The 15153-nt window shown below is 37.6% G+C and overlaps 1 protein-coding gene across 2 annotated transcripts in view; it reads left to right on the top strand.

Annotated features, from left to right (window-relative positions):
* The first annotated feature begins 14615 nt into the window (after positions 1-14615).
* Positions 14616-15153, top strand: part of rnf24 (ring finger protein 24) — a 32490-nt gene continuing 31952 nt past the window's right edge. The window contains exon 1 of one of the 2 annotated variants that reach the window (XM_056371171.1): positions 14616-15149. The gene's annotated coding sequence lies outside the window, so the exon portion shown is untranslated. The remainder of the gene's footprint in view (positions 15150-15153) is intronic. The other variant, XM_056371170.1, reaches the window with a different exon arrangement.

The raw sequence follows: 15153 nt of genomic DNA, 5'->3' as shown, positions 1-15153 counted from the left end.
TCTCCAAAAGGCCACCACCAGCTGTTTTGTCTACAGGTCCAAACCCATAAATCAACAGGAAGTCACGTGGATGTTTCAGCGTTGCGTTGCACCTCTCGGATGTCATCAGCGTTTGTCTTTGTTCAGGCCAATAATCACTGAAGTTCATCTTGCAGGTTGCCTCCCTTCCTGTTCTGCACTTTGTCTGTGCTTTCAGAAGGAAGTTTGTCAGACAATCATTTGAATAATCAGCAGAAAATGACACAATCTGCTAAAGAAGCTAAAGCTCACAATAAGAGGAGTTAGAATACAGAAATAAATAACTATGTTATACATACTTTATGACTAATTTCCCATATGTTTGTTTGAAGAAATCCTATTGTTTCTGATGTCACAGAAAATTTACGTATAAGCACCGGCCACTATAAGACACAGATGGTGTGTCCCTACAGGACTGATTCTGGTTAGTATACATCTTTAAATTATTCTGTGTCAAACAAACATTAATTGCATGAAAATAAAAGTGATTTAGTAGAATTATATTCCTGGCTGTTTGGAGAACTCTCTGAAACATCAGTTAGATGATCATACCAGTCAAAAGAAAGAAATGTAATAACTGTATTCTTTCTTAAGTATGCATGAAACTCAGCCATCAGTCCAAGTTAGTGCGCAATGTGCCTGATAATCTAATCTTTATTCCAAACAACAGTTCACTGAAGGTTTCAAGGGAAGCAGATGACTCCACACTGGAGAGATTTTAGGGAACCAAGTAATTTCATCTAAAGCATGACGATTAAGTAACCCCACAATAAAATAAATAAAACTGATGAAAACTGGTGATAAAAGTAAGCTGAAGAGAAACAGAACAGAATGAAAGGGTACAGTTTACAGGAAGGTATGAATAGATAGTTCTAAATTCGATGAAATAAAAAAACTGTGTAAATAATATATACATTAGTATTTTCTTCACTCACCATGTGAAAATAGAATATTTGTATTAATAGGATTATTGTTTTGACATGGGGTGGAGCCATACTGTGCTCACTGAAGCTAAAATTGTAAGGGCACAGCAGGACATCCTACAGATCCCAACAAGATACATCATCAGAGGTTAAACAATCAGCCAGTCTTTTATTGACAGGATTACATAATCACTAGAAAGCTATGTCCTCTCTATGTATTGGCCCCCTTGGATCATGTGATTCTTTTGCTATCTTAATTACGTTACAAGGTGTCCTGGCCGAGGTGACGTGATTAGCACGTGAATATGCATGTGTTTGCTGCATAATTAAAGTTCAGAGGAATGCTGGCGTGGGATTGGTGAAGCAGTTGGATCATGAGAAAGGCCTCTCTGTCTGTTGGTCTACCAAGGCACAGAGACCTCACATTGTGAGTCTGGCCAGCGTTGGGTTACTGTATTGTCCATCGTTTTCCCACCTCCCTTTCGCTCTCCTGCACAGCCATGCACCAGAGAGGGGGAAGAAAGTGGCTTTTCATTGATGGGTCAGTTGGAGCATGCACAGGAACTCAGTGAGGAGGGGAGTCAGTCAGCTGCTACAACTGCCTTTCATGATCCTGAACCATTCCCCAGCAACAACCAACCTGCATGAATGCTACAGTGACTCATTACCTCCAACACCTCCATGAAGCAGCGAGGAGGGTGCAAAGGACCAATCAGAGTGGAGTCATTAATGACAGTTTTATTGGTATGGTGTAACCTGCTTTGGTCAGACTTCAAGGTCCTGTATGAATGGGAAAGTACATCCACTTCTGAGCTTCAGGGAGTCAGCTGCAGGACATTTTGGACAATAAGCATTTGCACTAATGTGAGAGGAATTCATATTGTCTTGAGCAAATAAAACCTTTGCAAGTTGAATTTCATGTTGTCAAATCATAAGCATATCTCCATTAAGTACATCAAAGTATTTTAGAAATATTGAGGTCAAAAGTCCAAGTCCAATTCCTTCACTAAGGGCACTTCCTTAGTTACTGTTGCTTTTATGCTAGCTAAGTAGGCTAAGGTTAGCTAAGCTAACAAAGGTTAATATTAGCTCCCAAATTTGGCTTAATTTGTTTTAAATGATAATATTGTAAAAGGGGTCTATGATGACTTGATGGCTGTATGCATGATGTTGCACTCAAAGAGAATAAACATTGCTCTTTTATCACCAGTGTAAAATGTAGAATCTAACTCCTCTTCCTGGTTGCTAAATCCCCCAAATTCTCCAGTGGTGTGGCCCTAGCAAACAGATATTTAAAAGAACAACTATTCCAAATGTCTCCAGTCTATTGGACTTGCATGTGTTTGGAATTTGAAGAGGGACTATACAAACTTGTGTTTTCTTTTTCAGTGTTAAGCCATTACAATGTTACATTCATATCACATCACACTCATGAAAGGCACTCTGTGAAGAAGGTGGATCTTTTACTTGAAGGTAACTGTATCCAAGTGAGTCATTTGTAAAGTAATTTAATCACCAATGTGGAGGTGAGGGATCTGTGAGAATTTAAATGTGTAAGTGTTAATCAGGTACGTTATAATATTCAAGACATTTCACCATTATTTCCAAAGAGTGTTTCCCCCTCTTATCCCTCCATCCCTGTGCCCCTTACTCTATTTCACTCCCTTTTGTGTACACTGTCACACCACTGGTTGCGCAACAGGTCTTGGCCAGAGGTCTGAGTTTTCTGTTGTTATAGTGTAACAAGGAACCCTGTCACAAAGTGTTTTGGCCAAATCCTCCGTCCTCCCTGAAACTGATGCCCCCTCCCTCGCTCCATCCACTCCAAGTCTCTCTTAAACGCACATGTTAAGCTGCCCTTCTCACAGACTGGCCCAAAGGACAAAAGCAGCTTATCTTGGTAGGGCTGACTAGTGGTAATAATGTGCATAGACACAAGTGTAAAACATAAACTAAGCCCTTGCCTCCCTCTTTTGTTTTCTGTTATTCCTCAATAACCTCAAAAGACAAAAAACGACAAAATATACTATTACCTCAACCAAGGAGGTTGTGTTTTCACCCATGTCTGTTTATTTGTCAGCAGGACTATGCAGAAAGCACTGAACCAATTTGGATCAAACTTGGTGGAAGGATGGTGCAATGGCCAGGTAAGAGCCATTTGGGGCAGATACGATTTCTCTGATGTCAAGTGTATGATGTTTTACATTGGCCTTGGCAGAGGTCTGCACTCTCTGAGTGTCCTTCTAGCTGGAATATGAGAAACATATGACAAGGACACAATTGAAAGAACTGTGTGCTACTGTGCAAAAACAAAAGACAAGTATGTACTGCTATGGTAATTCAAACACTGACTAGACCAAGATTATCCGTATGAGTAGATATTTTGGCTACGCTACCTTGATGTTCTGTCTAAATTTAACTCTACAGACTACTGTGTTCCCATCTAAAATCTATTTAATGTAAAACTAATTATGGGCAAAAACAATAAGAAGCATGAGTTCTTATAGATTAAATGACAATTTCATCAAGTTCTGAAATGTTACCTGCTACTGTGCATCGTGTTTTAGAGCTATTGACTTGTTTTAGAGACAATAGCTTTTTTTTTCAGCTGCATCATAACTGTACCTTCTTAAAGAATTCAACATGGCTTACAAGCTGGAGGATTATAAGAGTTTGTGCTGAAACCACATTAATCTCCTCTGTGATTTCAGTGTAAGAATAAAACAAAAAGATTTCGGGTGAAAATGTTTTCTCCTAGCAGAGCAATCAGTGTTTTACACTTCAGGACAACTCCTACATCTCGGTTTACTTTTGTCTCAAGAAACTGTGACAGCCCAAAATCTTAATTAAAGATTGGCTATATATTCAATAATATAATTCAAGTCCTGTGAATTTAGGAGAACATAAAACAAACTCAGCATATATGTCATGTTTTGTTTCTGAAAAGAATTTAATAATCAGTTCAGGAAATCAGTTTGGAATTGTAGTAATCATCAATTTAAACATTGGGCTCCTTTTTATTTTTACAAAGAGATAAATGTCTAAATTATCCGTATGAAAGCTGCTGTGTAATATTGATGCCCCCCCCCACCCCACCCCACCCCTCTTCATGTAACAGATGTCCCTTCACCCCTAAACCCCCACAATGCCTCACTGCTTCTCTTTCTCTAATATGACTGAGGACACCCAGTGAAATCAGGCCACATTTTTGAACTTCTCTTTGCCATTTCCAAGGAAACTGGATTTGTTCCCAAATAATTTGAAAAGCTACAATTATGCCATAAATCTCTACTTAACAACTAGGCCTGTGCTTTCTGTGGTTATAGACTATGCAGTCGCTAATTGAGTGTGAGCAATGTGTAACGACAAGTGGATGGCTTGTTGTGTGATATCTATACAGTACAATGTGTATCACGTGGTGTACCACAAGGATCTATTTTTGTACATTTTGAACTTCCTACTAAGTTCACTGATATTTCTTACATCTGACTAGTATGGAAATAGTGAGAGTAACTAAATGCTTTCAACTTATCATCTTACATTCAGTATAAAAATGTAAATGACATTTACAAGACAAATGGAGCAAGGATTGAATAAACTCATTTTTGTCAGTGACCCTTGTTTAATTCTAAATAATTCCATAATTTCTTTATTTTCTGTGGGCCAAAAATATCAAAACAAATCACATCTACTAATTTGCTCATTTCATCGTTATCTATCATTATTATTTTATAGATATCTTTTTTTCAGGTTGTCCTTATGTTGTTTTTTTGGTTGGTGGTTTTACTGTAAAAACTGATGACATTTCTCTTTCATTCTATGCTTCTTTTTGTGTAATTTTGTATTTCCATAAATAAATTGAATCAATAAATTACCATTATAACTCAAATTTTTCCACTTTGTTGGAGTAAATCTGGCGACTGTTTGTCTGGATGCTTGTTATACTCAGCATATTCAATTCCTTGGTCCATTTCCACTTCTCTATTTGAATCAGCGGAACACAGGCGTTGTGCAGTGTTTTTTTAACTAACGTTGTCTGGTTTGATGGGGGAAACAAGCTTGCAGACAGGACAGAAAGAAGGCTAACGAAAGAAGGAACATTTCAAATCCAACCCTTCTGACTTTTATCACAATAAAATGTTATTTTTAGTTTGAGTACATCATATTTATAACTCTTGTCTTCTCCATATGCAGTAATCATGTTTCAGCTATTGTTGTGGAAGTTACTGAAACTCTTCTTTCAGATAGCGTATTATGCAAGGAAAAAGTTGGTCTAGAAGTTACAGATTCTGTCAGATCATGTGCATGTTGAGCAAAGATGGACACTCTACTAAAACTTGTCTAATCCACACAAAAAACAAAATGTTAAAATGGCAATCTCAACCGTTTATTCTCAGTTTCCTCAATGGGGTCAGGAAAGTAGGTGCAGTAAGATGGATGTTGAACTTGTAGGAGGTAGGAAGCAGACAAACACAGACATAAACCCGGAGGAGTGTGACAATAAATATCACTTCCTGCCTTATCTTTGGCCTGAAGAACAAAAAAAAGGACGTATTATAATTACATTCATGTGCAGGCCCTTTGCTGTGTCTCATCCGGTGGTCCTACAGTGAGGATATCTGACCCAGCCTGTGCACATGTGGAGGTTATTTTAGAAGTTCAGGAAAGGGATGAGAGACCAACGCCCTAATACAGTCATGACCTGCAGCTATGAATACTTTTTTCAATCACCAGTGACAAGAGGGGACAACATCTCTGGCCTTGTGGTATTACCACTGACCTAGGCCAGTGGTTCTTTTTTTCACGTCAAGGACCCTTAAGGTGACACAAATTCAACCACAGACTAACCCAACTCATCCATTCAAGCCCTCCTTGGGGCCCATGGACCCTACTCTGAGCAGCAAAATGTTACATATCAGCAGATGGTAAAATGTTCAAATGATTTTGATTCAAACAACATTAATAGATTATTTTGGCCTCTTGGGGCAGAGGAACAACACAACACTGACATATTATCACCTTATAATGTTGACATGTTGAACGTGTTGATTGCCATTCATTTGGAGTCCAGTTTCCACCTAATTAATTCTAAGTCCAATATTCAATCTCCTTTTCGTGTAGTTTTTGTTTCTACCAACTCCTGAGAAAAGTTATAACGTGGCTCTAGGAGGGTAATGCTCCACTATGTTCTCCAACTAGTCGATTTCTTTGCTGTCATTTCTGTAATGAGGTTTGGCCATAGTAAGATTTACCACAAATTGCACAACTCCTTCAATTTCAACAACGCCTGTTGCCTTGTTTCTGTTGCCTTGCTAACTGGCTGTGCAGGAAAATGACGTCCCCATTATTAATCCCACCTACAAAGCTCTGAATGCAAAAGTGGGTTTATCGCAGCTTTCCACTGAAAACAGCTGCCTACATTTGCTGGAAACAAGCTTGACTGTGAAACGGAATCAAAAGAGCAAAGTTACAGGCAGTGAAACCAAAACTATGAGCGCTGAGGGGAACTGGGTGATAACTGTCTGTTGATTCATGACTATGAGTGAGTGCTTTTGTTACACATTTCACCCACCATTAATATGAAAATATTGATTACTGCAGCTTTAAGTCAGAGGTGTTTAGCTTATGAAAACCATGGAATTGAGAATTTTAATACGCTTTCCTTCTCAAAATGGCATTTTAAAAAAAAAACATGACATAAAGAACAGAAAACAGCACTGTTCAGTTGCTACAGTTGTGCATTCCTTATAGCAATCTTTCCTACATGCTCTTTGCGAGCTCAGCAAACACACTCTTGTTTCCATCTAGCCTGTGTTTGTCACTGGATACGCTGCCTCGTCACAGGTCACTCTGCTATGTGTGTCTCAGTGGGAGAGCTGGGGGAGTTATGTGACCGTCGACCTCTCCTGTTACAAAACATACACTGCAGCCCGACAACCTTGCTGATTCTAAATGTCACACAGACTACAGGAGACGCTGACTCTCTCACATACATGTAAGATGTTCGGCTAATTTTCAATCTGAGCTGGCAGGCTTGTAAACAGTGAACAAAGTCTTGTCTGTGGCTGACTATAGCAGGAGTTCATTTCTTGTGGAAAGAATGTTGACTCCAATCGGCCTCTATGTTGAAGTTAGTTAATAACCTCAACAATGTTTTACAGTGTAAGCAACAGTGACTGTAAATATCTCTAAAAGCTGATATACAATAAGAAAATACATATACATATTATAAGCAGTATTGTGTGTAGCCATATGCCAGTGTCATACATTTTAAAAAGCTCAACTAACTCACTGTTCTGATTCTACCATGGTTGTTCACTGCCCTCTTCAAATTTAGTGTCAGGTTAGCTTAGAGCATGAGAGATGGCTGTGGGCTTAACAGAATTTATTTGTGGTTACTAGCTGTTGTAGAGTATCACCTGATGACTGATCAGCTGATTCAATCAATCCTCTGTCTGAACTAAAGCAATGCTGTTATTACCAAAGTGAGTGACTCAGTGATATATAAAGTGCAAGAAAATCACCCTTGATTCCTCATTATATCTGTGACTTAAGATGACAAAAGATGAAAAGCACTTCACTTGCTGCATACCCAGTAACATGAGGGCATAATGTAACTGTCAAACAACCATAAAGTTGCAGATGACTGAGATGCCAAAAATCAGAACATTTCACAAATGAGGGAAATGCCTCTACTTTAGTAATTTAACAAAATGTTTTGCAGTATTCGTGCCCAGCTATTGGTAACTGCAAAATTGGGGTTCAAATCATGTGGGTGATTGGGGAGATCTGACCCCCCCAGATTAAGAGTTGAACCCTGTAGGTAAATGTAAGTAGCAATAGCTAACTACCTAACTTGTTTGATACACTTTACTTTCTTACCTTCAGAGTTTCTGAATTAGATTGTGTCAAGTATCTACAGGTGAACACTTATGTTAGCTAGTTTCTAACTTTTGTCTTAAGTTACAGTTTAGTTAACTAGTGTTTCTTAAGTTACAGTTTAGTTAACTAGTGTTAGTCTTTTTGTGGCTGTGGTTAGTTAGTTAGCTAGTCTTTCCCCCTTTGTTTTCTCTCAGGAATTCAAGTTTAATTTTGAGGTACTTCTACCTTGAGTATTTCCATTTTATGTTAATTAATACTTAAACTCCACTACATTTCAATGGGAAATATTGCACTTTCTACTTCACTACATTTATTTGACAGCTTTAGTTAAACAAGCAAGATACTGTAATCACTGTAAACTTGCACTGTACTGGGTTCCCTTTCACCCTGGAGAAAAAGTTGACCCCCCCTTACTGCCATTTTATAATTCGGACTCTGTGCAAAATTACAATATCATTATTTCTTCTGTGCTTAATTGCCATAGCATACTGTATATGCTACAAGAATACAATATATCTGCATAATCTTTAGATTTTGTACAGCAGTTCCAAAATGTGAAATCATAATTTCCAGTCACTGTATTAAGTGTCTTTACACATGCAGCTTATTGCATTTTGGAATTTTCTCTTGCTGTTAATGCACTTGGGTACAAACTTATGTTTGTTTACATGACTATAAAAGTGGGTGTGAACTACACACCCAAAACAGAGGCAAGGCCACCACACTTGTTCATTCTGTACACACACAGTCTGATCCTCTGTAAGCCTACTTTGTAATCTTAAAACATGCAGACAGTTTACTTTTGACAAGGCAAGATATTTTCTATTCACCTGTTAAACACATTTGCAATTCAAATTCAATACAAAACATTGAACTTCAAAATAAAATCCAAACACAGTAAAATTAAATTAAATAAATATATCTGTGACCAAAGGAATAGACGTTAGATCTCAGCTGGCCAGTGTCCCAGTAACTCTCTTAGCAGACTGAGCTGAAACTGTCTCAATACTATTTTGGAGAGTCCTGGACACTAGTCCAGTACCTGTAACATAATCATGACATCTGACATCAATATATTAAACCCCAGAGTAGATCATATTTTCAGGAGACTCCCCAGTATCCTAAACAAGTCCCACTCTGGCCTCTACAGGTCAGCTTCACTAATCCAGTTCAGTTCAGGACAGTACCCTACCGTTCTTATAGCATGAGCCACATGAATCAACCTCTACAGCTTTCTTTCATTAAATAGAAAATTATACATGTAACAGTGAAACAAAACATATTGAACTGATTCACTGAAGACACAGAAAAAAATCTCTTATACATCGTTGCTTTGTTCTTTAAAAACAAATAGAGTGTATATTTTATATGTTAGGAAATCTTACACTGGGATTATTTATTCAGGAAATTCATAAATGAATCCCACATCTTGGGTCAGGTTGATGGTTTTAGTGTGTTTTGTTTTTTTATAAGAATACATATATTGTATATCTGACACGTAGATAAGAAAATATAAATTTTATAAAGTAATTAAAAAATATATTTAAATACATAATAGAATATAGTTACTTAAATATAACTTTTGAGTGTTTTTTAAAACACATAGAGCAACTCTTATCACACATATCTCCTACTGTTGGGAACTAGAAATACTTAACTGGGCCTCATGCAGGTCTGAAGCCTCATCTTTTTAATATCCATTTACTATAATGTGAGTGTGTTTTTATACCTCAGCTTTTCATTGTCCTGCATTGACCTGCTGGAAATAAAGCAAAATGATCTAAGCACATGATGCATTGTGATCACCACTAGAGGGTAGCAAATACACATTAGTGCTACAGCATGTCTACGTACAAATGCACCAGTAAAACATTTGACTCTCCTCAGTGCTGCACAAATGCAATTTTAATGTGAACAGACACTACATTTGGTATGTGACACATACATAACTTCAAAAAAAGGAAAGAAAATGAACAATTTTGAGGGTTGATGCTTTCTCCTGTCAAACCTACTTCTGTTTGCATTAAAGTGCAAATACATCCAGACTTCTTTAAATCACTGGAAAAAAATGGAAGCCATTTTTCACTGAGAATGAGAAGCTGCCAACTCACCAGCAACACAATATGTCACGCTTTCTGTTTGGTTTAAGGTAATGCATGATATATAATAGATGTATGGTTTATAATGTGATCTATTGATTTGTATTACAGTAACTGCACTATGCCTGTTAAATTGTGTAATAGTACTGTTACAGTAAGTGCTCCTGAGGAATGTAGTTTTTGTTTTTATAGTCTTCCTGAAACAGGAATTATCTTCTCTATACAGGCTGTCATTTTACAAAGGAACTGGGCAAGACATGGCAAGCCACTGTCCAGAGAATAATTGCTTTCTGCAACATCTAAAACTTAAAATTGACTCACTATTCCTCAATCTTCTGTGTTTTACATATTTCACCTTCATTCTTGTGGGTAATGTTTTTTTTTTCTTTTCCTAAAAATCCTGAACATGTGGCTTTAGAGCCAACCTAACAGGTTTGGCAAAATTCGTGGAGTCATAGCCTGCTCTCTTTTGGACTGAAATGAGTGATAGTAGATGATATTATTCTTCAAAGAATTGTGAAAAACAGGACCTTTCATACGGAGCTGCTGCACACAGTATGTTTGATCCCACTGTGTTTGAAGCTATTATTAGTTTTTTTGATTAAGTAGTTGTCCTTTTTGGCGTTGCGAGTTAATAGAAAACGTTGGTGTACAACATGCATTGTCACCAGTTCTTCTTCTGACCATTATTTTTTTTGTCACTGAATTAAATTGCAGCATTTGCCGGAGAATGAAACGTTATAACTTTGAGGCTTGTCAACGAACAAATCATGTTTTCATATTTTGTGCCATTTTATGATGTTTTGCGGTGCAGACAAGACAACAGCCTTTTCTAGACTGTATGAGCAAGGCACAGTGGTTAATCACACAAGACAGTAGTGTATGTGCAGAAGTGGACATAATGGCCATCAACAGACTGAAGGAAGTGTAACATGGTGATAATAAACCTCCTCTCTCCAATTCTTCTGAAATAATCCCTCCATTCAGTCAGTACCAAGCAGCAGCCTCCTCCTGCCGTCCCATGGAAGGGAAGGAGGACCAGTGCCAGTCTCGTACCTAGTTTGCAATTCTTCAATGGGCCTTTGTGGATGCTGCCATCCTTCCCTCCCGGCAGCCCATTCAGGAGTGTCACATGGCGCTCGGACTCTGCGTCCATCTCACAATGCACCCCTGTCATTTGCACCTCATTGACATTCGCTCATAGTGATGTGCATTGGGGAATGGTCGTGTTCTTCCACTAGTTTCAAAGGAAATGAAGTGCCGGGCTGGGTGGCCAAAGTGTGGCTTCCTGGAGACGGTATTCATATTTCTTAGGAGGAAGTGCTGAAACGTGTGTGTGTGTGTGTGTGTGTGTGTGTTGGGATTTGGCAGTTGGCAGTGAGTTTTAGCAAATGTGTCACACCAACCTCCCACCCCTTTAACTGTCAGGTACCGTGAGAAAATGTTTGTTTGATATTATAAATGTTGAACGCCAATAGTCTTGTGAACACCATATATTGAGGCGGAGACCGACTGAATAAATTTTACCATGGAAAAAGTTATATTTCAATGTTCCTGCTACACTTCTAGCAATGAGTTCGAAACGGTTGCCTTTCATGTGAGCAATACAAGGTTGTAAAATCAAGTGGATGAAGTAAAGAAGTTCTAGCCTGTTTCCAGACTTCCGTATGACCACCCACATCTAATTCAGTCTGATTAACTGACAAGAAGACTCCTGATCCACGACAGGAGTTCACAAGTAAGAATTGTTGATAACATGTCTGGATTGCTCTTTAACCTACCAGAGCATAATTGCACTGGAATGATATCTAGAGATCTGTGTGTGAATTAAGCTAACTGCTGTTCTCTGTTGAAAAAATCTGAGGTTAGCTTGCAGCTCTCAGCTTCTTGCCTGTTAGTGCTAATCTTGTTAAATGTGAGCTGATAAGTGATACTCAGTTTGCACGTGTATGAGTCTACATGGTTAGTCTTCCAAAGTTGACAAAATTTTTTTGACGTCAATCTAATTTAGACTCAGTAATTGAGTATAATCTAGTAGTATGGTTGAGGTAAATGTTGCCTGATAGGCCTCTTTGCACTGCGGTACACCTCAGAGATGGGAGTACTGAGAGTTGATTGTGGTTTCGTAGCTGAGCTTAAACATATTATGAAAATTATTTGAAAATGAGCTGGTTGTGAAATACACTGAAAACCTTTTCTCATTCTTCAAATTGGCTGCATGACACTATCACCTACAAGAGAGAATAAATGTAATGAGATGTAATACTCTAATACTGATATACTGTTTCAGGTACACTGGTAAAATATTACCTGACACCTGACCTGACAGTTGAGACGAGCTGGAGTCTGAATTGCCTCTGAAACTCCATTTAGATTATTCTATATATTTTGTTTATATTTGGAGTACAGGCTTATTTTGTTAAATTCCCAGAAATACATGTTTCAGAATGATGGCATTGTCTTTATTGTACAGTAATTAAGAAAATAGCTTGGGAAAAATCCCTAAAACTAACTGTGATGTCCAAACATATTTAATGAGGCAGTTGGGAGATGTTGCTGTCATCCATGACTCTCTTTCCCAGCACTCATTGACCTTATTATATCACATCATCACCACATCATCATCGTCATTGAGAAAGACCAACAGCATTCAGTACACTACAGCAGGTAGACATGAATAAACACAGCTTGCTGCTATTTCAACCACTACCCTAAAAAAATAAAGGTTCAATTTAGAACCAATTGTGGTTCCTTATGGTAAAAAATGTACCTTTATCCTTTCTGTGTTTGGTGCTTGAAGTAACACATACTATTAAGCGCTTTGAACTCACATGGTTTTTAACAGTGATGTTTGATATTTAAGCCATTTTCTTTATCCTCATAACTCTCTTTAGTATCTCTTTCATTGTCGAATAAGGCAACATTTACATATGGTAACATATGGATTAATTTATGATTAATTATCATTTACTTTCAGATGCTTTATGGATCAGTTGTCAACCATTAATTAGAACTACTTTGGACTGTTAGGTTGTGAAAACCTTTGGCTGGTATTTATCATTTAAATTTGAAAATAATAGTTGTAAATATTGGTGTACCATTATTCAGTTTCTCAATACTAAAACATTAAGTCTGCAGTTAAGTGATTACATAATGTCACTGGTTTCTTGCTTTCTAAGAAGCTGGCATCCATTAAAGGTAAATTGTCAAACTGTATTTTGTCCACTAATGAATGAAAGTGGTAGTTAAAAAGATAAAGCATCACCTTGGAGAAGGATACACACCAACTGCAATGAGTTTTTACAACCTGGCAATCCAAAATTTGAAATGATCTATAAAGCATTAGCAAATGCCTTGTTAACCATTTCTAAAGTAGTTAGTCAGAACAACTATAACCTTAAAGGGTGTCATGTAAGTGCTAACCCTTCTTTTTTCAGTAATTTCAATTAAGTGCATTTACTAAAGTGCTGTACTAAAGTACAGTTTTGAGGTACTTGTAGCCTACTTTAGTTGAGTATATCAATTTTATTCTACTTTATACTTCTGCCCCACTAGATTTCAGGGAAAAATATTGTACTTTTTATTCTATTAGTATATTTTATGTCTGTTATTTTCTATACCAATGTATAGGAAATAATTAAAACCTCAACCAGCTCGGTAAAATGCTACTGACACATTAATGCATATCAATGATATTTCGATAAGAATACAACATGTAATTTGCTGATAATACTTGCTTGATTATACCATGCCTATTCAAAATGAAACAACAAACATATAGAGATTGTACTATTACACTTTTATCATTAAGTTTATATAGTTTCAGTAATTAATGTAGTTAAATAACTGAAACAGAGACTGTTTAAAGCACATAACTAATTTTACTAACTAACTTTGATTTTGCCCAATCCTGAAGAAATCGTAGAAAAAGCAAAGATAGTAAAGAGCCTTTTGTTTTGATGTAGAATTTGTATTACTTGGCATAATACCAACAGAAACCATGTCTTAGAATATGTATTTACACTGCTTGAAACTTAGACCTAAATTATGTTTGAATCTATTCATTCAAGCATGTTAAATGTAAAATGTTTATTTTCTGTAGAAAATGTCACATTTGAATCTGTTTTCTTACACAATCACAGTTGTATATATTATGTTAATTGTATTGAGATGGCAATGAAAATATTTAGTGTTTAACTAATCAAATGCAATAACTTGTCTAACACATTTCCTCATATATTCTTATTACCATACTTTAATTATACAACTAACTACATAACCTACAACATTTGACAACTATATCTCGATATTTATACCTATTTTTTGTTTGTTTGTTTGTTTTTTATTTATTGATTAAATTGCAGTGTCTCTTAAATCAGTTTTTGTAAATTGTACAAATTATACTTTTATTTTGTTATTTTTGGATAGATTTTTGTTATTGTTATTTCATATTGTGAACAATGTGTCGGTACTTTATTATGGTATTTTTTTTTTTTTTTATATAGTCTGTTTAAGGATTTTATTTGGTTTATCCGATGGCATCACAGTTAAAGAATCAGTATTGGTTCTGACTGGGACCATTATTTTGAAAGATCATTTGCTATCAGCTACGTGACCATGTGCAGCAGCAGCAGCACCACCCTCCTCCCTTTCCCTCCCTCTCCCTCCCTTCCCTCTCTCTAGCATCACTCCCCTTGTACACGCTGTCCTCAAAACCTCCAGCGGCATTACCCGCCTCGGCCTGTGTACGCTGAGCTTGACTGGGAGGAGGTGGGATCTAGCTACTGGTGGTCGTGGGCTTGCGGGCGTTTACGTGCGAACCGTGTAGATTGCCAACGACTGGGCATTTTTCTGGGGGGGAGAGAAATCACGACAAGAAAGCCCCGCTTGGGATCCCCTGCCTCCCTGCCAACGACACACGTTCATCCACCTCTGTTATCTGCCTTCTTACTTTATCGTCGTTTTCTGCCAGTGTTTCCCACTCAAACCCAGCGAGATTGCTCCTAACAACGACCGCCACCATCATCAACATTACAGGCTGGGGCTGTGTGATGAGGTCGCCCTGCCGCAGGGGTTTGGTAATTACGTTAAGATAAGGCGGTTTTTGTTGTCAGGGTAGTCTTCGCTTTCTCGACTTCTCGCTTTCGAAAGCCTCCCAGCACCCCGAGTGTGTGAAGATATACACCGCAGGAGAACGTAGCTACTACTGGGGCTGAGGGAATCGCTGGTGA

Source organism: Seriola aureovittata, chromosome 3 (assembly GCF_021018895.1).
Source record: "Seriola aureovittata isolate HTS-2021-v1 ecotype China chromosome 3, ASM2101889v1, whole genome shotgun sequence".
In the NCBI taxonomy this organism is placed as follows: domain Eukaryota; kingdom Metazoa; phylum Chordata; class Actinopteri; order Carangiformes; family Carangidae; genus Seriola; species Seriola aureovittata.
Note: the sequence above shows the minus strand (reverse complement) of the source record. Positions and strands in the feature narration are given on the sequence as shown.